Source organism: Chanodichthys erythropterus, chromosome 15, assembly GCF_024489055.1.
Source record: "Chanodichthys erythropterus isolate Z2021 chromosome 15, ASM2448905v1, whole genome shotgun sequence".
Classification (NCBI taxonomy): Eukaryota; Metazoa; Chordata; class Actinopteri; order Cypriniformes; family Xenocyprididae; genus Chanodichthys; species Chanodichthys erythropterus.
This window is the reverse complement of record NC_090235.1, coordinates 32,836,256-32,861,085: the sequence shown is the minus strand read 5'-3', so window position 1 is coordinate 32,861,085 and position 24,830 is coordinate 32,836,256. Positions and strand designations below refer to the sequence as shown.

At 36.0% G+C, this 24,830-nt stretch overlaps 1 protein-coding gene across 9 annotated transcripts in view; it reads right to left on the bottom strand.

Moving 5' to 3' along the window:
* rims2b (regulating synaptic membrane exocytosis 2b) overlaps window positions 1–24,830 on the bottom strand; it is a 175,980-nt gene that overhangs the window by 106,431 nt on the left and 44,719 nt on the right. The window contains exon 1 of one of the 9 annotated variants that reach the window (XM_067361813.1): window positions 22,338–22,443. The exons of 7 other annotated variants lie outside the window; for them this stretch is intronic. The gene's annotated coding sequence lies outside the window, so the exon portion shown is untranslated. Of the gene's footprint in view, window positions 1–893; window positions 992–22,337; window positions 22,444–24,830 lie in introns of those variants that run through there. One more of the 9 variants, XM_067361812.1, reaches the window with a different exon arrangement.

Below are 24,830 nucleotides of genomic sequence, written 5' to 3'. Positions count from 1 at the left end.
AATATTAATACATTTTTCTGACCTCAAACCTTTGAATAGTAGAGTATATTATAGCAATTTGTATATTATAGTAAAATGATATGATATGTTCACATTCGGGGCACTGATGCTGCATAGAAAGGGACTCAAAACGAGACAAAAAAAAGAAGACAAATAAGTATAAATTCTATATCTATGCAAACCTCACCACAAGCATGATACGTTTTCCTAACTGTAAGGCCAGCTCTGTGCGAGCATTACTCAGGCGTTATAATTACTCGTCTCGAAACATCTGTACGCTTGTCACAAAACCGTCAACTAAGCAGCATTCAGTGAGAGGCACTCAACTGTCACACAAATGCTGCACATGCAAAAAACAATCTTCCACGGCCGAGCGCGTCACGCACCTGTCAATCAAGAGCTGCACATCTGGGCTGCGGGCGCGAGCATATTCAGTGCGCGGCTGCATCAACCACAAATCCCTGTTTGAGCGCTCTGCACCTCACCACTCCGCTGAAAGGGCTGAAGAGGTCCAGCTGGGGGGAAACCAGGTCACTGATACAGAAAACAGAAGCACTACTCCGTAGTACAGCAGCTGCTAGCTTAGTGCATCATCCACCCCTCCCAGCATGCTCTCACACACAGAGGCGTTACAGTCTGCGAAAGACGCCCCGCTGGCAGGCCGCACTGGACCAAAGAGTCAATTCTAGAAAGTCGAAGTGGGCCGAGAGGTGCCGAAGAGTGCCGAGAAGCCGAACACACGAGGAGCAAAGGCTTCTGGGAGTGGAGAGCAGTGTTACCATTTAATGCTGTTATCACAGGCTGTATTTAGCTGGAGGTCAAGCACGACTTTACCCTGCAAGGAGGATTATGGTACTTAGCTGATTACTGGCTGCCTGACGGTTATTGCCTACCAATTGTACGGCCTGGGAACTCCTTCTCCGAGTGCAAGACTGGATTTCAGCATAATCATCTTCCTCTTTGCCCTGGCAAACTCCAGGAACAAAGCGACACAATATCCAAGTGAAATAAACCTCTCGCGAATGATGTATCAGCATATATAACTTGGCTGTCTCAGCATGTATGCAACAATCGCATGCATGTGTGTGTGTGTGTGGGCGCATTTCCCTGAGCTCTGAGAAATGTGGGCATGTTCACAAATATTCATAGATCTGGTGTGTGTGTTGAGGAAGACACAGCAGTCCAGTTTTTTTTTTTCAAGTGGACAGATTAACTCTGGGTCTTGTGAGCATGTGTGCATAAATGCATCTGTGTGACAGTAAGAATATAGCGCCACCTACAGTCCATGAAATATAATACACTTAAGATTGGTGTTAATTAAGTGGGTGCATCACAATTATGTGTATATTTTATGCTAAAATTAGTTTTATGAGGGTTTTTAATAGCCCATGCAAATATCTACAAAAAGGTATAGTACATGAGTACACAACCATGCTGGAATTTAGGGATGCATGATTTAAGGGAAAAATCAAATTGAGATTTCTTCTGATAAAATTGTGATTTAGAATTTAAAATGTGATTTAAAAAAATCCATGTTTGTAGGGCTGCAAAATTTGACCAAAATGTTGAGGTTGTATATCAGTATGGCTATAAAATAATAATAATAATAACAATAAATGAAATATATTGTTTTATAAATATATATAAGTATATTAAATGTATTAAAAAATGAATGTATTAAAAAAAATAAGAAATATTACTACTGTAATATTTCATTTTACATTAATAAAATCGAGTTTTTTATAATTACTGTAAAATTGTGATACTAATATTTATGGCTTTTAATTTTAACAATGTGATGTTTTGCACGCTGTTGAGCGAATTCGTAAACACCTCTGATTGGCTACAATGATCAACGCTTCAAAAACATGTTGTAAATAGACATCAATGACCAGTGCACTGATAGACGTCTGCATTTAAACGTTCCCGCTTTCAAATTCAAACACTTGCGTTGGGTTTCAAATGCTCCTGTGCGTTGATCACTGTAGTCAATCACAGACATATCTGAGTGTGTGAACACAAAGGCCAATCAGAGGTGTCCGCTCAACAGCACTCAAAGCGTCACATTTTTCAGTACCGAACACCATGAACCTAGTTCAAAACCCAAATGGTTTTTTAAAGGTACAATATGTAATAGTTTTGTCTGCTAGAGGTCGCTAGAAGCCTATTCAAAACAAGCCTATTCAAGTCGCCGGCGCTGCTTCCGCTTTTCCGGTCATGAGTATGAGGTAACGCAGCTCTGTTTATTATTAGATACATTTGAGTGTATTAAAAATGTTATAACGTTACTCTGTGCGTTCACTCGCCGGCTGATGTGAGACACTGTTGCACACTGCAGTAAGATAGATCAATTTTAGAATAGCATATTGGATGTCTTGTGTTGATAAATGGCATGCAATTAATTTTAAAACGTATTGTATGATGGAGAAAATTATGTATTACTGTTGATAAAAATAAAGCTGCATCTGATTATGCTATGTTAGCTACTTGACAAAAATGTGTTTTTCTCTGAGGCATGGTGAAGCATGGCACTCGAAAAACATCAAGAACATTGATTTAAACAATAAGACTAAACGTGTTGAGGTATATAACAACAATTTCGTTTTCTGTCTATAAATATATCAAAACAGTTGTTCCCTTGTCTATTAAAACATGTAATATTTTAAAGCGTATTTGGTGTTTACATGGTTTCTGCAAAAAAATTTAAAAATTTGAAACCGAGGGTAACGCGGGTATGACGCAATTGACAGGCGACTCCTCACACGTCCCGAAGCTTTGGTTAAAAATGCAATTTTATCACGATTTACAAATAGTTGGAAACATTTGGGGTATTGTAATTACTCAAGTGAATACATAACACTGGCCTAGTGGTTTTTGGATATTGTACTACAAAAATATTACATATTGCACCTTTAATGATTTTTATGACTTGAGGTTTGTTTGAACAGTTCTTGAACACCTGCATGTATAATGTGGATGGACCACTGTAATAAACACTGAATCTGCAGTGCCACTGCAAAATAAATTATATTTTAGCTTGCAGTTTGAATTGAATGTGAAAATAATAATATTGCATTGCAGGCAGCAAATGTGAGAATGACTCTTGTGACCCAGTCTTTTTTCCAATACATCAAAAACACGAGTCAGTGGAAGTGATTACTGAATTAATTACTCGCTCACTGAAACACAAGTCAGATCGCTTTCAATCATGTCTGACTGCTCCTGTGTAATGTTGTATTTAAAGGGATAGTTCACCCAAAAATGAAAATTTGATGTTTATCTGCTTACCCCCAGCGCATCCAAGATGGAGGTGACTTTGTTTCTTCAGTAGAACACAAATGATGATTTTTAACTCCAACCATTGCTATCTGTCAGTCAAATAATGCGGGTGAATGGAAACACAATCAATAAGAGTCGAAAAACTTGCATAGACAAATCCAAATTAAACCCTGCGGCTCATGAGGGCTTATTGATGTCCTAAGACACGAAACGATCGGTTTGTGCGAGAAACCGAATAGTATTTATATCATTTTTTACCTCTAATACACCACTATGTCCAACTGCGTTCAGCATTCGCTTAGTGAGGTCTGATCGCGCTCTGACAACGGAAGTGATGTCTCGCACTCATTGAAGTATAAGTGCGAGACATCACTTCCGTTATCAGAGCGCGATCAGACCTCACTAAGCGAGTGCTTACTGTAATGGAAATCACAACATGGGCTCAGGAATACTTCCAGAAAACATTGTCGGTGAACACAATCCACCGTGCCATTCGCCGTTGCCAGCTAAAACTCTATAGGTCAAAAAAGAAGCCATATCTAAACATGATCCAGAAGCGCAGGCGTTTTCTCTGGGCCAAGGCTCATTTAAAATGGACTGTGGCAAAGCGGAAAACTGTTCTGTGGTCAGACGAATCAAAATTTGAAGTTCTTTTTGGGAAACTGGGATGCCATGTCTAAAGAGGACAAGGACAACCCAAGTCGTTATCAGCGCTCAGTTCAGAAGCCTGCATCTCTGATGGAATGGGGTTGCATGAGTGGGTGTGGCATGGGCAGCTTACACATCTGGAAAGGCACCATCAATGCTGAAAGGTATATCTAAGTTCTAGAACAACATATGCTCCCATCCAGACGTTGTCTCTTTCAGGGAAGACCATGCTTAGATATTTTGGATGAAATCTGAGGGTTTCTGAACCACACATGGGCAGCAATGTCATTGCACCTTTTGAGGTCCATAAAGGTATTAAAGACATTGTTAAAGTAGTCCATGTGGATAAATGGTTCAACCTTAATGTAATGAAGCAACAAGAATACTTTTTGTGTGCAATAACAAAATAAAAATTATGACTATATTCAACAATATCTTCTCTTCCTTGTCTACTACGCTGTTTACATAACGAATGTAATGAACATGTTCCGAATATGAACAAAGTGTCTTACGGACTGTTATCACTGTTTTCACACAGCCTTGGTCAGCATAAGAGACTTCTTTCAAAAACATAAAAAAACTTTATTATTTCAAACTGCAGATCAGTAGTGTAAGAGAAAATTTCTAGAAATAAGAAATAAAATGATAAATATCCAGATTTGTCTAATTTTAAATAATTTAAGTCACTTTGAGGCCATCTAGTGGACCCCGGTCCCCTGGTTGAGAATCACTGCACAAGTGGGAATGACACACTGCACCTTCTCAACTGATGTTGCTAACCTAGTAGAAAGGTTTATCATCCAGTCCCACTTTTGGACAGATGGTATAAATCAAATCTGTCAGTACATTGATTCCAGCAGAGCATTCACGTTGTGATCGGCCTGTTGGACCCTCCACACAGTGATCAGACAGCAGCAGAGATCACAGCCTCTCACCAAGGGGGATCCACGTCTGACCTGCTTTCATGTAAAAGCTCTAAGACTGCCTTATTAGCTTCTTAAAACACACACACACACACTGTAAGTAGGGCATACCCCAGTAGAGCGGGACACACTCCATGGAAGAGGTGCAGAAAATTCAGGCAAGTTAATCAACAACAACTGTGAGGTAAATAGATATCAGAGCGCAAGTATGAAAACTATATATTCGATACATAAACCTTAAGAGGTATACGAATTATCCATTAAAAATATCATGGTATCATCACAGTTTTTTTGACATAGAACCATGGCCATACCATGGTTTTTAGACATGTACTGTACCATGGTAATACAATATTACATAAATATAGTAAATAATACTTCAGTATCATGGTATTTTTTAAGGTACATGGTATTACGTTTACCATACGTCATTTTACCACAAAACCACCCCATTACATTAAAGTGTGCATTTCGGTAGACTTTTCTTTCATATTGTAAAGTGAAACAGCGTCTTGGACAAGAAAAAATGAAGGGCGGGACTTGATCTTGTCCATCAGGAATTGACTGGAACATTGGGTCATTGAGGTCTGCTATTGCTGTGATCTCATGTGAGTGGCAGGTTGTCCCGCTCTTGCACTGGTGAACATGTCATCTGAGAAAAAAAATGTCATTGCACTAGGGAGGGGAAACTATTTTGATTAAAGATTACAAGCAGAGGCTAAAACTAACTTTTTGCCACAGGCAGTTATGACACCAATATTTTAGATGTTAGTTGAAAATTCACAATCCCCTATTCCAATTTCGATACCACAGCTAAAGCTACTAGCTTAACTAATATGATTCTAATAGCCTACATTTTTAAAGACAAGTAAACAGTCAGTAATAAAACAGAACAAATAATCAAATTACAATCAATAGCACAAATAAATAAAAACAACAAAGTTGTACAAATGAAATAAACAGTGCTTTTCAGGCAGATCCAACAGTAGTATTCAGGTACAGATATTAAATAAAGTAGGCCAATCAAATGAATAACTGCACAGACTTCATATCCTTTTTAAAGTTCAAGAGCAGTGAGTGATTTTTTTCCCTTTGTTGTTTAATTAACACAGGGGTAGGCAAGTTCGGTCCTAGAGAGCCACTGTCCTGCTGAGTTTAGCTCCAACCTTAATTAAACACACCTGAACAAGCTAATCAAGCTCTTCAGAATTACCAAGGCTATAGAGGGTATTCGTCGACGTCACTTTCCCGCCGAAAACGCACTCCCTCAGCGGGACTGAGTGGCAAAAGAACCTGCTGCGTGACTGGATTTAATAGAGGAAACTGAGAAAACACGTTCCTTACAACTTGTCAAATAAACCTAATCCATGGATATTGACATGCAGCCAAGAGTCGTGTTTCCTGACATTATATGTGCCTGATTTCGACGGTTTGGAAATCTGCATGTGAATATTTTATATAACTACAATATAGGTAGGTTTAAATCCGCGTAATCACTTATATCAATGTTATATCGTCATATTGTCCAGCCCTAAAACATATATAGTTTTATAGTATAGTTTTTGTCAGTGTTGTTTATTTAAAAACACACAATTATGCAGAATATAAGATCGAAAATATTTAATTGATGAGTTGTCAACATAATATATATAACAATACAATATATACGGTTTGATTTTACCTCAAAATCCAACATTTTGACACAAAATGATAACTGCAAATCCATGTTTCTCTGCCTGAAGTTCAGATGTTTCTGTGAATTGCAGTGATCCATTTGCTTTTTTCTGTTGCTTTCTGATTTTTTTTTTTTAAATATAAAAAAAGGTTTTGTGTTAAAGCTATTTGTACAGTCAATCACAAAGCTCTTTCCCATTTTGGATGTGTTTTGTGTGTTTTTCGTGACATTCATGCTGAAAGCCAATGCTGCCGCTCAGTCTTTTGCCTCTCAGTGGACGTGACCACAGCCATAACGGTCGACGGTGACGTCACTTGCATACCCTCTATAGGCAGCTGAAGGTTTTTTTTCAGGGTTGGATCTAAACTCTGCAGGACAGCGGCTCTCTAGGACCGAACTTACCCCTAGGAACTACCCCTGGGTTAACATTAACAACAGACAGCAGCAGTATTATTAGGATGCTGTCACTTTAAGAGTGAATGCATGCACGGATCATACATTTTCTTTCTCAACTGAAGACATAAACCGACTATCAGACTATGTTTAGGATACTCGCTGACGGGCATTTTTGGACAATTTTTGTGTGAATTTGTTGGCTCAAGCACAGGAAGGCATGAAAGAGAGCTCAACTTAGTATTTGTGCAATATAGACGGGTGCGCGGTTTGGATGTTTCGGAACTTCCCACACAGCGTGTGACTATTGAATTCCCTTTTGCGTGTTCTAGCGCTTGAATATTTACACTGTAGGCTACAGAGCGACGTTCATGTTTGTTCACGTTCATGTTGTCACAACACTGCATTGTTAGAATTCATAAATATGTTACTTATATGTTAATATGTTAAATATGCCATATACTCGCCAACACCAATGTTTACTCGCATTTGCCGCTTGCGGAGTGTGAATTTTAGGCCCAGATTACAAGAGTACATTAATTTTAAAACAATAATGATTAACCTAAAATCAACTGCCGTTTGATCATGCAAAATTCACTGTAACAATGCTAAAGCGGTTGCTGGGATGTTGTTATGTGGTTTCTAAGGTGCAATGAATTGTTTAGCATGTTGCTATGCACTTGCTGTGGTTTTCTGGGTAGTTGCTATAGCATCGCTTGATGGTTACTATGATGTTCTGAGTGATTTTTAGCACATTGCTATGGTTTTCTAGGTTTTTAGGTGATTTTTAGGGCATTGCTAGGTGATTACTACTGTGTTCTAAGTACTTTTAGCATGTTATGTGGATGCTAAGATGGTTGATATGATGGTTGATGTGGTCCAAGTCAATGGTCGTCTCTGCGTAGGGTAATGGGTTAGTTCAAATTATTAACCCTAAGTATGAGCAATAGCGATGCTTGCCTTAGCAAACACTACTATAATATCTCTCTCTTAAATCATAGCTGACTGCACTGAACTGTTTTAATAAGCTTCACCATTAGTTAGATTACAGAATGCTATAGACCTGTCATTTAACCCCTCCCCCCCACCCAAGCAACACCAATATCCAGAGACAATACCACTCAAAAACGCAACTCTGCGCTAAGTACAGCGTGCCAGACATGAGTCATACTTCAGAAGGCAGTAGCGGAATGCTCCAGAACGTTGGTGCAGTACTCTGAATCTATTAGTATGCTCGTTGTGTTCCAAATATGCACTGATTTTAATTACCTACTCTTCCGATTCAGGGTACATCACTCAAGCACTGCACTTCTGATAGAGTAATGCTGTTTACTGGAGTCCAAAACCCTTGTCAACTTCCTCTCTTTCCAATGGAAAGGGAAGGAAGGCTTAAAAAATGATATTCTGTTATTTTTTATTCACCATAATGTTTTTCCAAACCTATTTGACTTCTATTTTATCTGTGGAGTACAAAAGGAGTTTTTTATGCTCTTTCTCTTGCAATTACACTACTGTTCAAAAGTTTAGGGTCAGCAAGATTTTTTTGTTTTTTCCATATACTTTTAATGCTGAAAAATGGCTGCTGAAAATTACATTTTAAAATACATTGAAATAGAAACCAGATCTTTTAAATAGTAATAAATGTTCACAATATTACTGTTTTTACTTTATTTTTGATCAAATCAATTCAGCCTTGGTAAGAGACTTCTATCAAAAAAACAAACTTTTGAACAGTAGTGTACAATAAACAGGAACTAAAGCTTTTAAACTTCAAAAACAAGTATCATAAAAGTAATACATATGACTTGTGCGCTATATTCCTGGGGCCATAGTCACAAAACATTTTATCTTACCACTAAGAGTTCTCCTAAATAGCAGTAAACATTCTTAGCTAAGAGTTTTCTCTTAAAACCTATTCACAAAGCTGCTGAGACAAACCTTTACTAAGGAATAGAGAGAAGTCTTAAGCTAAGAGTAAGGGTGGGGTTGACCTTGTTGCTATGGAGTAAACACACAGTGATTGGCTGATGGGGGAGGAGTCAGCGATTTAATCATAGAAATATTGTAGAATGAGGTGTCATGTTTCCATATTAAAATAAAGGTTTTAAAATACAAATGTTGCCTTACTCATAAATATTTTTTAATAAAAATGTTGCCAAAGTCAAAATAAAATGTTGCCATAAAGGTTTTAAAATAGGCTAAGTGTCACTAATTAAACTAGTATATACAGTTAATTGTCCACCTCTTGGATGTCTGCATCTCAAGAGAATGCAGAATTCAAGTTTTTATAAACAAAGTTTGGGAGAAACACATTCGAACAGTTTTTCTAATCAGCTTGAGAGGAGGAATATATGCACAGACGAGAGCCGACTCGCCTAGTTACTTCGATAGTTTTCTGCATCCCTCTTCACTCTCGGCTGGGTATACGGAGATAACTTTGGGTTTGGGCTAAATGCCAAGCTCGGAGCCCTCAATCCCCTTGGACAGCACACCAAATACGCTTATTATATATATATATATATATATATATATATATATATATATAAAAAATTTTTTTTTTTTTTTTTTTTTTTACTCTATTCAATCATTTGTAAGTGTGAACTCATGAAAACCATTGCCACAGGTAATCAGACAATATTTATTTATTTGTTAAAGGTATGTTTTTTTTTTTTCTCATCGTAGATTCAAATCTATAAATAAAAATGTATTGCATTTATGAAGAAAAAGTTCAGCAACTCTATCGCTATTGCCTCAATGGTGTACAGTGCCTCTGGGTGGATTAGGACCTTTTTGTGATTTGGTCTTAGTGACTTAGGAGTCCTCTTGACTACTTCTAACGTTTCACAGATTTAGGAGCTAGTTTTAGCGCTAAAATGCTTTGTGAAATACTCTTACAGCAAAAATTTAGGACTCCTAAAATTAGGACTGACACGCCCATTATTTTTAAGAGTTTCTTCTAAATCTGCAAGTTAGGAGCTACTTTTAGCCTTAAGATGTTTTGTGAATATGGCCCCAAGTCTTCAAGTTATGCAATAGCTCTTTGTGAGGAACAGAGCAAAATTTGTTGTTCATTAAAGGATTAGTTCACTTCAGAAATAAAATTTCCTGATAATTTACTCACCCCCATGTCATCCAAGATGTTTATGTCTATCTTTCTTCAGTTGAAAAGAAGGTTTTTGAGGAAAACATTCCAGGATTTTTCCACCTATGTCACGCGTGACCTTTCCAACATGATTATGTAATGCATGGCGCATCGCAGAGCTAGTGCAAGATGAGCATTTGTGGTTAAAAAAAATAAACATTTACATTTTTTTTTAAGAAAATGACCGATCGTTTCGCTAGACAATACCCTTATTCCTTGGCTGGGATCATGTAGGGCCCTTTGAAGCTGCATTGAAACTGCAATTCGGACCTTCAACCTGTTGTACCCCACTATATAGAGAAAAATCCTGGATTGTCTTCCTCAAAAACCTTTTCGATCTTTTCGACTGAAGAAAGAAAGACATAAACATCTAGAATGACATGGGGATTGAGAGAGATCTTTTTAATAAATCATTTGATCCAGTTCAGAAAATCATCTGAACGATTCATTTTTGAATCAAACTGATGAATTAAACAATTTTGACTTCAGTTTCAGTCTGTTCCTCACACAAAGCTTGTATAAATTCAGAAGACTGGGAACACGAGCCATACTTTAATAATGTTTTTGACGTTGAAATCTTAATTGGATGGAAAAGAGTGACTAGTAGTACATTATTTAAAATTTCTCTTTTAGTATGAAGAAAAAGAAAGTCATGCATGTTTGGACTGACATAGGGGTGAGTAAATTATGTTAGTATTTTTTGAGCAAAATTTTGCTTTAAATGCACTTCCTTTCTTGTAAGGATCACTCTTTAACTAATGGGCACTCCAGTGTGGTGGGATTTGAAACACTCAGTCCAGCGCTGCACACAGACCGTCTCTATTTTGGGCCTGGATAGGCAGGTCATAGGGCCGTAGAGTGCCTTGAAGGCTGCTGAATAAATTATTTGTTTCTTTATATAGTGGGTGAAGCGAATGCCGGTTGAGTCGGCAGCCTTAAAAGAGGATGCGAGCGAAGAGTATAAATGAACTCACATTGGTTCCTCTGACGCATGCGATGCAGCACAGCGCAACGAGAGACGTGGGTGAGCGGCACAGTCAGATGGGAGACTTTCTCGTCTCATTTTAAATTAAAACAGATTTTCTCTCTCTTCTCTCTTAGATAAACACTGCCCTATTCATCCACTCCAGTCGAGCCCTTTCTAGCACTTTCAATCAGATTTTACACAAAAGAAAAATGCAGTGCAGCGCACAATGGCTGAAGTGCAGAAAATTGCAGTGGCTCTGAGCGCAGAGAGCTAAAAATGCGTTGGCGACCAGCTCAGAGCTAAGTATCGCTGTTATTTCTATAGCAAAGTTTGTTTCTCAAGGGCAGAAGTGATGAATATTTCTCTGCGCATTATCAAAGGCAGAGAGATGTCATGTTGCTGTCAGTGACAGGGAGGATGGGAGCTCTGAGGGGGATGAAACAGCTGTGGGTTTGGGAAATGACACTCTACGGTGTAGCAAGAAGTGTTGTGCACAGCCTTTTCATGTGGAGTCAAGGTAGTTCTCAAAAATGCCAGGGATGTAGGGACACACTGATACTGTGCTCATGTTCTCCTGCTCAGTAAAATGCTCCAGCATGCAGAATACATGCAACATTCATTGCAAAAGCACTGACGCAGAGCAAAATGTCAGCAGATTCCAGATCTATCTGTTATATTTTGAAATAAATTAATACTTTTATTCAGCAAGGATGCATTAAATTGATCAAAAGTGACAGTAAAGACTTTTATATTGTTCCCAAAAAAATCCTGTTTTTAATAAATGCTGTTCTTTTGAACTTTCTATTCATCAAAGAATCATGAAAAAATGTTAAACCATTTACACAAAAATATGAAGAAGCACAACTGTTTTCAACATTGATTATAATAAGAAATGTTTCTTGAGCAGCAAATCAGCATATTAGAATGATTTCTGATTCTGATCATGTGACACTGAAGAATGGAGTAACGGTGCTGATTTAGATTTGACATCACAGGAATAAATTTTGAAAGATTGATAAGGATTTGAAAACATGTTCAAATAGAAAAGTTTTACATTGTAATAATATTTCAATATATTACTGTTTTTACTTTTTTTAATCATAACATTTTTATTCCATTACATTTGTGAGCATAATTGATAAGCATAAGAGGCTTCTTTCAGGTTTCTTTTTCTTTTGAAAAATCTTACCAACTTACTGGTGATTCTGTACAAAAAACCTTTTTCAAAATATCTACTTTTATGTTCCACATAAGATAGAAAGTCATAACAGGTTTGAAACAACATGAAGGTGAGTAAATGATGACAGAAAAATAATTTTTGGTGAACTACCACTTTAACGAAATTATTAAACATGGGACCTTCAACCAGTCTTCAGTGTCACATGATCCTTCAGAAATCATTCTAATACTGATTTGATACTCAGTTATTATAAATGCTGGAAACAGATGCTGCTTAATTTTTTTAATTTTTTTTGTTTGTTTGTTTTTTTGGAACTTGTGATACTTTATTCAGGATTCTTTGATGAATAAACAGATAAAATGAACAGCATTTATTAAATCCTGAAAATGCATGCAAAAGATGTTTTGCATCATCAAAATGTGTGATTATCAGTTGGTTCTGATCAATGCCAATCATTTGGAGTTAAAATATACAACACGCTGTTGCATTTTCAATCATTAATGATTTAGCTACAAATACAGGATATGTTCAATTGCAAGTACAGCAACAGCAAGTACCACAAATAAATATTACATATTTAATTACTTTTAGGAAGTACTTTCTGAATTGGACTTTTTTTTTACAATAATACTCAAATATATAACATGCATTACTTTTTTATTTATTTTATCACCTGATAAATAAGCTGAAAACTTCCCCATGAAATAGTCATTCATATGAAAATGAATGTGACACTGTGTCTCCACTTCAAATGAGCAACAGATTTAGATTTAGCTGCTGTAATCGACACAAATGGTCCTTAGTCACTACATACAAACTATGCTGAAAAAATATCACTTTGAATATAACAGCAATTGTAAGCCAAACATAAAGCTACCTTTCTGAAGAAGAAAAGAGATTTAATGCTGGAACACATATACAACGTTTCGAATCTGAACAGATTTTAAAACACTAGGCATCATATACTTGCCGACTTTGTGAATGGTTACAGACAAAAACTGGGCATCATACACTAAACGACTGAGAATCACAAACTACCAGAATATAAAGTCTTTCCGAACACACTCTGAAACTCACAGAGAAATGTGCCTCATTGCTAGGTACTCGTCTAGTACCTAGGTCTAGATACTCGTCTGTCCTATATAAATAACTCCAAATGTGAACTGAGAACCTTGACCCTATAAGCAAAGGTCAAGCAGCCACACATAGCATGCATTAATTTGTCCCTGTTGATTAAGCAAGGCCACCAGCATCCAAATGATCATCTTTAATGCTACATGCCTCTCCTCCTTTAAACACAATGTTGTAGTAACAGGCTCCAAAGAGTTTCATCACATCTGTCTGTTCTTTAAGGGTTACTTATTGTTACTGTGACTGTGATAGAGGCTCGAAAATGATCTCTTATTGGTGGAATTCACTCAATAGACACACAATGCTGTTAATCACCCAATCAATGATCTTATTAGGACAAGTATCTTGCCAGCTAAATGGCATCATTTAAATTTAACCTCAGTTTAAGGATCAATAAACCATCACCAAACTCCAACCCTTGATTTATCATCACCTTGTCTATTATATCTGCCCTGACCTTATTAGTGCTGCTTGATAAGGCAACACTCACTATTGTTATTGCTGTAACTCACCCCACACTATTTAGAAATGAATAATGCCTCAAATCATGTGGCTCGTTGAGGAAAGGTGTGCTATTACTTTTCTAAGTGATCAGACTTCTTTTCCTGGTAGGTGGTAAATAAAATGGTGGAAAATCCCTTAAACTTATCTATGTTTCCATTCACATATTTTTATGTGAATTTTGAGATATCACTTTAAAAACGCTGGATGAAATGCCAAAATGTGCATAAAATCGTAAAACATGCATTTTAAAAAACGTATGCTCAATTGAGGGCGATTTGTTTTATTATTCGATGAGAAAATATGCTCATTGCACACTATCTAAAATATTAATATTCATTTAATATGTCTGAGACAAAATCTGTCATAAAAACGATGATTTGGTCTCACACGATTGCATTCCCAAAACGCAGGTATCTGCCTCTGAATGCAAGATAACATGACAGTGTTTTTATTGTGTTTCATCTATGAGAGGCAAGTCTTTTATTATGTAGGGAAAGAAAGTCACAAGCTTCCCTGATTGCAGCAACTTTTTATTATTTTAATACTGATATTTTGTGCCAGTTTTCCAGGAAGTAAAGATTTTGTGTTCTTGTACACATGCGTTGTGAACACTGTGAGTTGCTCCTATGACTAATCGAAAAATCATATTATAAAGATGCAACTTTTCTGTAAGGATTTTATAAAATGTCCAACAGCTCAAGCACAGCAAGTTAATTAAAGTGTCCCTATTATGCTTTTTCGAATATTACTTTTCGTTCAGTGTATAATGTAGTTGTTTGTGAATGTTAAAAGGTCTGCCAAGTTTAAAAGATAAAAGTGCATGACAAATAAAGTTATTGTCTCCTAAAAGAAAGAATTGATTCTGAACTGCCGAAACGAGCCATTAAGGGCTGGGCGATCACGATATCAGTGTTTCATATCGGTCGATATCGATAATTATTGATATTTTTTATGACCCATTTAAAATAAGGACCAGGAGAAAAATATATTGCATTTAAACATTTTTATTTTAAACTTAACCTTCCTCTGATCATAATCCCCTCAGTTATTAAGACAGAAATGTCAACAACCATGGAAAACTCAAATAATTAAAATGTAAACATAAGTCTAAAGTAGGGTGACTACCTTTCATTTCCGACATGTGCTGTAAGTGGTAGACCAATCACAACAGACAGGGCCATCTGACCAATCAGAGCAGATTAAGCTCTCGAAACGAAGAGAGACCAAATCTTTTATCGAACTGTTTCAGACTCCGTGAGAAAAGAGAAGATGCTGCAAAGTATATTATGAGAAAATTAAAGTGTTTTATTAACCTATTGTAAGAGACTTCCAAAACAAGATTAGGAACCTTTAAAATAACATAATAGGGGGCCACTTTAAAATAGCACTGCTAAAAATATCAAAACTAAAAAAGGAAGAAAATTTTAAATAAACCAGTCAACCTCACTAATGCACTAGTCAAACATTGTAAGCTAATCCTAGCTGCAACAAACTCTTTGAGAAAAATAAGGGTAACATTGCTAAGGATTTCTTGAATTAATGGGTTTGTTGCAACTAGCTGCAGACATGTAGACTTGCAAGTGAATGGTCTTTTATTTAATGGGCCAGTAAACAACCACCTAGCAATGTACCTAGAAGAACACCATGGAAACTGCATAGTAACACTCTATAAAACAATTCAGAACACATTACAAACCACATACAACAGCCTTTTTTAGCAACACCTCTGCAAACACCCACAGCACCCTGTGCCAGTAATTTTGGTCAGGTAAGCACCACTCACGCATACTTCTTCAGAATACATAAAAATCCAGTTTCATTTGCACTTTGTCTGCAGAACTTACATTACTTACAAGTATTTTCAAAAAATATTTTAAACTACATTGCATAAATAGTAATTAACAATAAGATAAGCATTATACACTCTAAAAAATGTTTGGTTAAAAACAACCCAAGTGGGGTTGAAAATGGACAAACCCAGCAATTGCGTTGTTTTAACCCAGTGGTTGGGTTAAATGTTTGCCCAACCTGCTGGGTAGTTTTATTTAACCCAACTACTGATTAAAAATGACTATATGGCTGACTTAAAATGAACCCAAAATAGGTGAGAAATTAAAAATCAGACACATAATTACTAGAGGCAACAATAATAATCAAAAGGTGTACATTTATTAATAAGCAATTTAATAAATGTTTATTGTTTATTATTCATTATCTTATTAATAAATGCTCATTTATTAAACATGTTAATTAAATGTTAATTTCCAGCATATTTTGGGTTCATTTTAAGCAAGCAATACAGTAATTTTTATACAACAGTTGAGTTAAATAAAACTACCCAGCACGTTGGGCAAATATTTAACCCAACCACTGGGTTAAAACAACCCAATTGCTGGGTTTGTCCATTTTCAACCCAACTTGGGTTGTTTTTAACCCAGCATTTTTTAGAGTGTATTATGTCATAAAAATAGTTAATGTTACAATAGAGGCTACTATTATGTAACTACGAAAACATAATACATAATATATATATATATATATATATATATATATATATATATATATATATATATATATATATATATATATAATTTACTATATAAATGTTTGGAGACAGTAAAAAAAAAAAAAAAAAAGAAATTAATACTTTTATTCATCGAAGCACATTAAACTTGACCGTAAAGAGTTTTACAACAAAATATATTTCAAATAAATGCTGTTCTTATAAACTTTTTATTCATCAAAGAATCCTGAAAAAATGTATCACGGTTTCCACAAAAATATTAAGCATCAGCATAAATGTTTTTAACATTGATGATAATAAAAAATGTTTCATGAGCAGCAAATTAACATCAGAATGAATTCTGAAGGATCATGTGACGCTAAAGACAGGTTTGACATGACAGGAATAAATTACATTTTAAAATAGAAATTCAAATAGAAAACAGTCATTTAAAATTTTAATAATATTTCACAATATCAATGTTTTACTGTTTTATATAAATGTAGCCTTGATGAGCATGAGAGACTTTAAAAAAATAAAAATAAATTAAAAAACTTAGCAAGCCCTAACTTTTGAAAGGTATGTACAATATATAACATACCTGTCTTGACATACAGTATGATACAAAATAAGTATATTTATTTGCATCAGTGGAGCTGCACCTCTTTTGACTTTCCACCACTTGAAAAGAGAGAAACATCTAGTCCAACATTATAACAGCTCCAGCCTGCAACGGGATGGGCTGCTCTGACTGTCCATCGATCGGTTTGGATTTCCATTAAAAGGAGCTGGCGCACAAGGACTGACTGATTCAGAGCGAGTGCTTTTGGGAAGAGAGTACACTAGAGAAAATACAGCTCCTAAATAATCAATGATTGAGGGAGTAAATCAGCCAGAGTGAAAGAGGCCGAAATGTGGCCGGCAATTAATTAGGACATCTGAGGGAGTCAGATTCCATATCTGTAGCCCACCACTCAAATGCAATATCAACAGCATTAGTGCAGAGACCAGGGATACAAGAAAATGATTTGGTCCATTGAGATATGGGTTGCTGCTAAGTGGGTATGAGGCTTTTGCAAATAAAAGCCTGAATTGTAAGAAGGGCTGGGTGGTGTGACGGGATATACAGCGCAGTGCGACCATAGAAATATGGATTCTGCTATACTGTATGTACCGCAGTAGATTTATTTTACATTATGTAGATGACACATGAATATTCTGTAAAAAAAAAAAAATAATAATAATAAAAATAACTATGTAACTAACCTTTATGTGCCAAATATATTTGGAATTCCAAGAATGTAAAAAATGATTAAACTTCATGTTTACAAACTAAGCATATATGGATGATGATGATTATAATTACACAAATGGCAGTTAATGTTGATTCAGCATCTTTTAAAAATGAATACTCATTTTGAAGCAAATGAATAAACATGCATACACAAACTCATAAAACACACTCATTCACTGACTCTGCGAGTCTCACTGTCACTAGATAGCGTGTAGCAGCTGACTGCTGCATTAAAGTCTGTAATGTTGCCAATGCAAAACTTATGTATCAGAAAACATTATGCACCATAAGTGAAATAATTTTTGGGTGACAGATAAAATCTCTTAAAGATGATCTAAGTAAACAAAAAATAACCTCTGAATAAAACTGTCCACCACCACAAAAATAGCTAAAAGTTATGCAAGTCAGATTTTTTTACATGCTCATAATAACAGCAAAATAAATTCATACAAATTTAAATGGCGTATCCTCAAGCCCTCTCCATCTAAAAGTATCATACATTAAAAAAGTAAGTCTTAAAAGTTTCGCCGCTAGAGGTTGCTTATTCAAAACAATAATAAAGGCATGGGAGTTGTCGTCTTCACCTTCAATGCCGATGGAAAGTGATCTGATGGGACTTGTTCATGTCCAATTGAGGAACTTCAGGCTTTATTATGATTATATACCGTGGTTGGCTGCTCCTTTCGTTTTGTTGTTTATTTTATGATTAAATTTACATTTAACATTTGCTGTTTCCCACATCCCTCTTTCCCTGAACTTGAACTTTGTTACAGTTACGTTTGATCACTTAAAGGATTAGTTCACTTTAAAATGAAAATTACTTCATGATTTACTCACCCTCAAGCCATCCTAGATGTATATGATTTTCTTCTTTCAGACGAATACAATCAGAGTAATATTAATAATCACCCTGATGCTCATAAGCTTTATAATGGCAGTACACGGAAACCACCTGTTTGAAACTCAAAAAAATGCATCCATCCATCATAAATGTACTCCACACGGCTCCAGGGGGTTAATAAAGACCTTCTGAAGTGAAGCGAAGCGATGCGTTTGTGTAAGAAAAACATCCATATTTAACATGTTATAAAGTAAAATAACTAGCTTCTGCCAGACCACCTTCCATATTTAACTGACGCGATGTCAGTTATGCTCTTTTTTCATTTCTTAAGTTGAATACGGAAGGCGTAAGACGCAGCTTAAGCATTTTGACTGCAAGAGGTGTTACACTTTCTTCGTAAGTTGAATACAGAAGACGGTGGAGCCACGTGGAGTACACGTTTATGCACTCTAAAAACTAATTCAGGGGACCTTTAGTCATTACTTAAATATATATATTGTTGTGAAATAAAAAATCAAGTTCTGAAATGCTGTTAGATTTTTTACTTGTAAAGTGTTATTTTATTGAGCTTGGATGACACACCAATTATGCCTATTGATTCGATATACTATCATGACTTGTCATAGTTTAACATTTTCAGTTAATCAAACATGTATTCAATTTTAAGTTCTGTTAAAGTAAAATACAATCTGATGACGTGTAAACGTGTTTCATTGTGTTGAGTTGTATGAACACTTCTTTTAATTTAGACGAATTTAAGTTAAGTGAAACTGAGCTGGGATTTATATTTCCCATCTTGCCAATGGCACTTGAAAGGGAGAGTAAATGCTAAAATTAAGTGTTATATAATGTTTTTTTAAGATCAAGATTAATGGTAAGGGAGATTTAGCAGTAATTAGTTTTTTGTTATGCTAGCTTAGAAGAGTTTCTGTTAATGTGTGTTTTTGGAGATTTACCATCATGATGACAAGCGGTGCTTGGTAAGTTCATGTTACTTAGAAATGCATTTTATTGTGGCAAAAAAAACGTCTTCACCTTACTTAAAACATTATGTTGGATCAACTCAAAATATTGCTTTGAATTAATGTAATTCTCCCAATTGACTTAAGTTAAAAATTCTAGTGGAAAACATTAACCTTTTTTTTGTTGTTGAGCCAATTTTTTATTTGTGTGATAGATGGATGATAGATGGATGCACTTTTTTGAGTTACAAACACGTGGTTTCAGTGCACTGCCATTATAAAGCTTAGCAGCATCAGGGTGATTTTTAATATAACTCTGATTGTATTAGTCTGAAAGAAGAAAGTCATATACACCTGGCTTGAGGGTGAGTAAATCATGGAGTAATTTTCATTTTAAAGTGAACTAATCCTTTAAATTCACATTATTTTATCTCGTTCTAATGAAATAGCTGCAAGTGCTGAATTTTTTTTCGAATTAAAATTGTGGGGTTACACAGCGCTGTTTTACTTGGTCAAAACAATCATACTAAAATACATTTGAGTGTTTTACTCTGTGCGTTCTCTCGGTGGCTGGTATGAGACACTTGTTGCACATTGCATTAAGCTGGATCGATATTAGAATATCATACTAATAAAAAATGGATGACTTGTGTTGATAAATTGCATGTAATTAATTTTAAAATATACTGTATGGCAGAGAAAATGCTGCATTACTGTTACAACAAATAAAACTCTTTCTGATTTTGCTATGTTAGCCACTTGACAAAATAGCATTGTCTCCGAGGCTTGGTACAAACATGTTACTCGTGGTGAATTAAGAAAACAAGAGATTCAAACAAAAAGACTGTCACTGTGTTGGGATATATAACAATGATTCGTTTTCTGTCAATAAAGTTATCCAAACAGTTGTTCATCTGTCTAATAAAACACATAACATATTAAAGCGTCTTTGGTGTTCTACGGAAGTAAAAAAGGGTAACACGGGTATGACATTATTGACAGGTTACAATGGTTAAAATAGCTGATTTCACTGGATTTAAACACTGTTGAAAACATTTGGGATAATTCAAGTACACAAGTCAACAAAATATTTAACATTGTTCATAGTGGTTTTTGAATATTTGAATCCAAAAATATTACATATTGTGCCTTTAAAGTCAACATTAAACTAACACTATTTACAATTTTCTTATGATTTTTTTTTTAATCAATGCATTCTACTCCAAAGAACAATAATACTTTCCATGATCATTTTTCATCAAAATATAATAACAATTTTACTCTATGGCTGAAATCACTAATGCCTCTTATTTTTCAGCCCTCCCCTCCAACTATCTGTCATAGAGACCACTTTGCACAATCCAGTCAGTTCATGATGAATAAAATCAAGTCCATCCCTATGCTTTTTCCTCATTTAATATCCTGTTTAACTCAGAAATATGTCACATTACTTAAATAAAATGAGAATGCCATGTCATTCTGACTTCAAGTTAAAATCCAGAATTGTATGATGTCTTCAACACATGCAAACTGTGCATAGCCATTCCATTTTTAGCACTCAAGACTACCCTAAATAATCTATTTTATTTGTGTTTTTGAGTTATTAGTGGGTATTTTTTACATTGCATGTTGCTGCCACATTATTCTTTCTCATTTTATCCAGACTTTATTAGCAGATGACACATGCATGACAAAGTGTTACTTTAACAAGATGGTCCTGTGAACACAAGACTCTTGTGAAAGACGCCACCCCCCCATGCAAACTCGTCTAAGAAACCATGACTTTGTACTTTTGCCTGTATGTTGTGACTGAGAATGTATACACTATTTTTGGCATTATGATATAATCCATATGCACTGCTTCAGGAATGCCATAACATTGCTTAATAAATCATGACTTTACTGAACATTTTTTTCCAAAGCAAGTTATTGTGCTTGATATAAATAGCTCAAGGCTCCTCATAGTCTAAATTAGCATTGTAAAGAACGTCTCAAATCTGCTCCAGCAAAGAATCAGCAAAAAAGCATAAGTGAGAGCAATCTATTTTACAGAAATGAAACTTCTAGATCTATGTACACAAGGATGCATTAAGATGCTAATTGTCCCTAACTATCTGACCAACTTATAACAATGCACTATAAAAGGGGGCAAAACCTAACAATGTCCCATTGCCCTAAAGCTACGATCCCAACTGGGATTTGCATGCGAGAGTGGTAAAATAAACACACCCGTTTAAAAATAAAATAAATGTAAAACTCTTTACCATATATTATTACAGTGCTCGTGTTACATATACTTTGAATGTTTTGTCAACGTAAAATGTGTTATCTCTAAATTAAGTGGTTATTTAACTTCTAAAAGTATGACTGAATAACATTTGTAAATGACTACATTAAGCTACATAATGTCAATTTTAAAAGTCATATCAGGAAACGGCTAGTTAAGGTAATAAGTGCATGTTTTTACTTTTTCACATTGTATTGTGTAGTCTTATAGTATTAGATAAATTGCAATTATTTCCTGTCCGAACTTAAATATTCTTGTTAGTATGTGTAGTATTATTATTATTAATATTACTATCATTATTAATTTAATTAATTGCATTTACATGCAGTAATTAATAAACACTGTAATAAAGAGTGCTCCTATATTCTCTTATGCAAAAAAGCACAGTGTATCAAATGAAGCTGTTGGCACGGAGGCGCAGTTACCATTATAAAACACCCAATGCGAATCTTAAGCGATAAACAGCAGCGTAAGTTCAAAACCCACAGGATTCTTCAGCATTTTCAGCACTCGAATGTCAATTTATAGCAATGGATGTCCCTGTAATGTATTTCTGTATTTGTTTAGCTCTCGTGTGATGATCGGTGAGCGGGTATCGATCGCCTCACCTGCCGTCCCGCGCCTGTCCCAACAGCTCTGGCTTCGAGATGTTCTGAGGTGGCTTAAAATGCGATAGAAAAGAGCTACAGAACTGTCGCAATGTCCCAAATTGCATTTTCACCTGCCCCCTCCTCCCTATCCGAGCCCAGTAGTCTTTCACTTGAGGAAACAACAACAGCACACCCACAGCCCCGCGACCGCTACATCCGACGCGCTGCCGTGTCGATCAAGTCCCATATTTTCCCGGAGATCTGATGGATGTGCGCCTCATGCTCCAGCCCTGAGGTGCTGCTGCGGCTGCTGGGAGCGGGGGATGGATTCTGTCTGACGGCGTGCCAGAGAGAGAGAAGAACAGCTCTGCATTTTTACCAGCTGGAATATCTGGAGCTGCGTCCATGCGCCACCGTCTCGCCTCGGAGAATCAGACAAACTGGAGCAGCACAGACTCTCTCTCACACATCATTCCTGACGCGCTCGCGCTGGCTGCTTTATTATACACGAGTCTCTGTGAGAGATGCGCAAACGGGAGCGTGAACACGGCGTCCTGACAGTGAGCTCTAACGGGAGAAGTACAGAGAGAGGCAAAACCCAATGATTGTTTTTAGGCTAGTGCATATGATAGCCTACCATAATATACTGCCTAAGCAGTCAGCTTACTAGGTTTTAAGACACAGCCAGTTTGTTGGAGTATTTCAGCATACGCTCAGAGCATTGGAGCAGCGCGCTCTACAGTACACGGGTGATATGTGTACCAACTTTACCAAGGTTTTATCTTTTACCTCATCGACGCGGGTTGAAACTTGTCACTTTAAGAAGTGAGAGGTTATTTGAAGAGGATCTGGCAACATGAGGGCGTTTAAGGCCTACTTGGCGAATCGAATCTTAGCGTTATGAGACGTGAGTATATTTTAATTTTCTCTCTCATGCTGCTAAAATCTTTAACCACATTTTACAGGACATTTTCTCAATTTTTCATTCGGTTCTCTTTCTCCCTGGCATTGTCATTATAGCTAAGAGCTATCATCATCGCTAACATAAGTCACCATAAAAACAAAATGGACAACCCTTGGTTTATTTTATCGAAATAAACGTTGGTGAATGATGTTACGCAGGAACAGTGTTGGGGAAGCTAATCTGAAACTGTAGTTTGACGAACTACAAGCTACTTATAAATAAAAGTAGTTAAACTACAGTCAAGCTACCCTTCTGAAAAAGTAGTTAGCTACACTCACTGTTAGTGAAGAATGTTTAAGTAAATGTTTGGGGTTTAAAACAACGCAATGCACTACAGCTATTATTTAAAAGTGTGGCGTTTTATGTTGTTGTGTAGCCTATATCAAAAAATACTATAGCCTACTCAAATGTAGCCTATATCTCTGACTGTCAAAGTACCAAACTGCTACAAATGTCACACCAATGCAGGCCCGGTTCTACGCACCTACCCTCAAACACAAGCAAAAGCAAGAGCACCCTCAGTTGATACTGTAAAAATATCATATTGGCGAAACAGATTTGGCAAACGCTCCAGTGCGTATTTGTGTTTGCGCTCTGGAGAATTTCAAATGTTTCTATTTACAACACGATTTTGCAGCTGTGAGCAACATAGGCAATCACAGATACAACTGTTGATCTCTTGAATGCAATGGCCAATCAGGGGTCAGAGTTTTTATTCAGCACTGAGTTTGCACGCTCATTGTGCAGTGTAGACAGCTATAACTGAGTTATGACTTTTTAGTGATTATAAAGGAAGCACTCTTTGCACACATTCATAATATATTCAGAATTTTAATACAAGTTTTGTTTTTCATGCTATAAGAGGACTGACGACCAATTGCACTCTGCAGTTTCAGAAGTGATATAAATACAGTACATACCAGGGGCGTTTCCTCCGAGTAGGCAAGGGAGGCAGTGCCTCCCCAAAAAAATAGGATGAGAAAATAATCCATATTACATATAAAACAACACAAATATTACAAATTATGACATTAAAAAGAGCGCAAATCACGCGTATTTCTTAAGGAACACTGCCCAACAGCGACACCCGTAGGTAAAGTTACACAGAGGAGTCATGCCTCCATAGAAAATCATCTGAACCCCGGCGTATTATTGCCTTTAGTTATTATTTTGGAATGAATGTAGAAATGCTTAAAACACTTGATGCTTGATGAGATTGACTTAGTTTTGATAAATAGAACATTACATTGTTAATGTAAAATTACAAAATAGAATTGTCTTTGGTTTCTTTTTTCTTTTTTGATGTACTGTAAAGTAATGTTCATTTAACAAGGAAGATGTGTCAACTGTAAGAGTAATGCACATGAATTTACAATGATTCATTAAAAAAAAAAAAAAAAATGTGCCTCCTCATTTCAGAACACCACTGCACGCCACTGGTACATACAAATGCAGGATTCACGCTCAAAATTACTACCATAACCATAACAAAAAATATTAAATAATAATAATAATAACAATAAGCAATGCGCAGACAAGAAAAATAT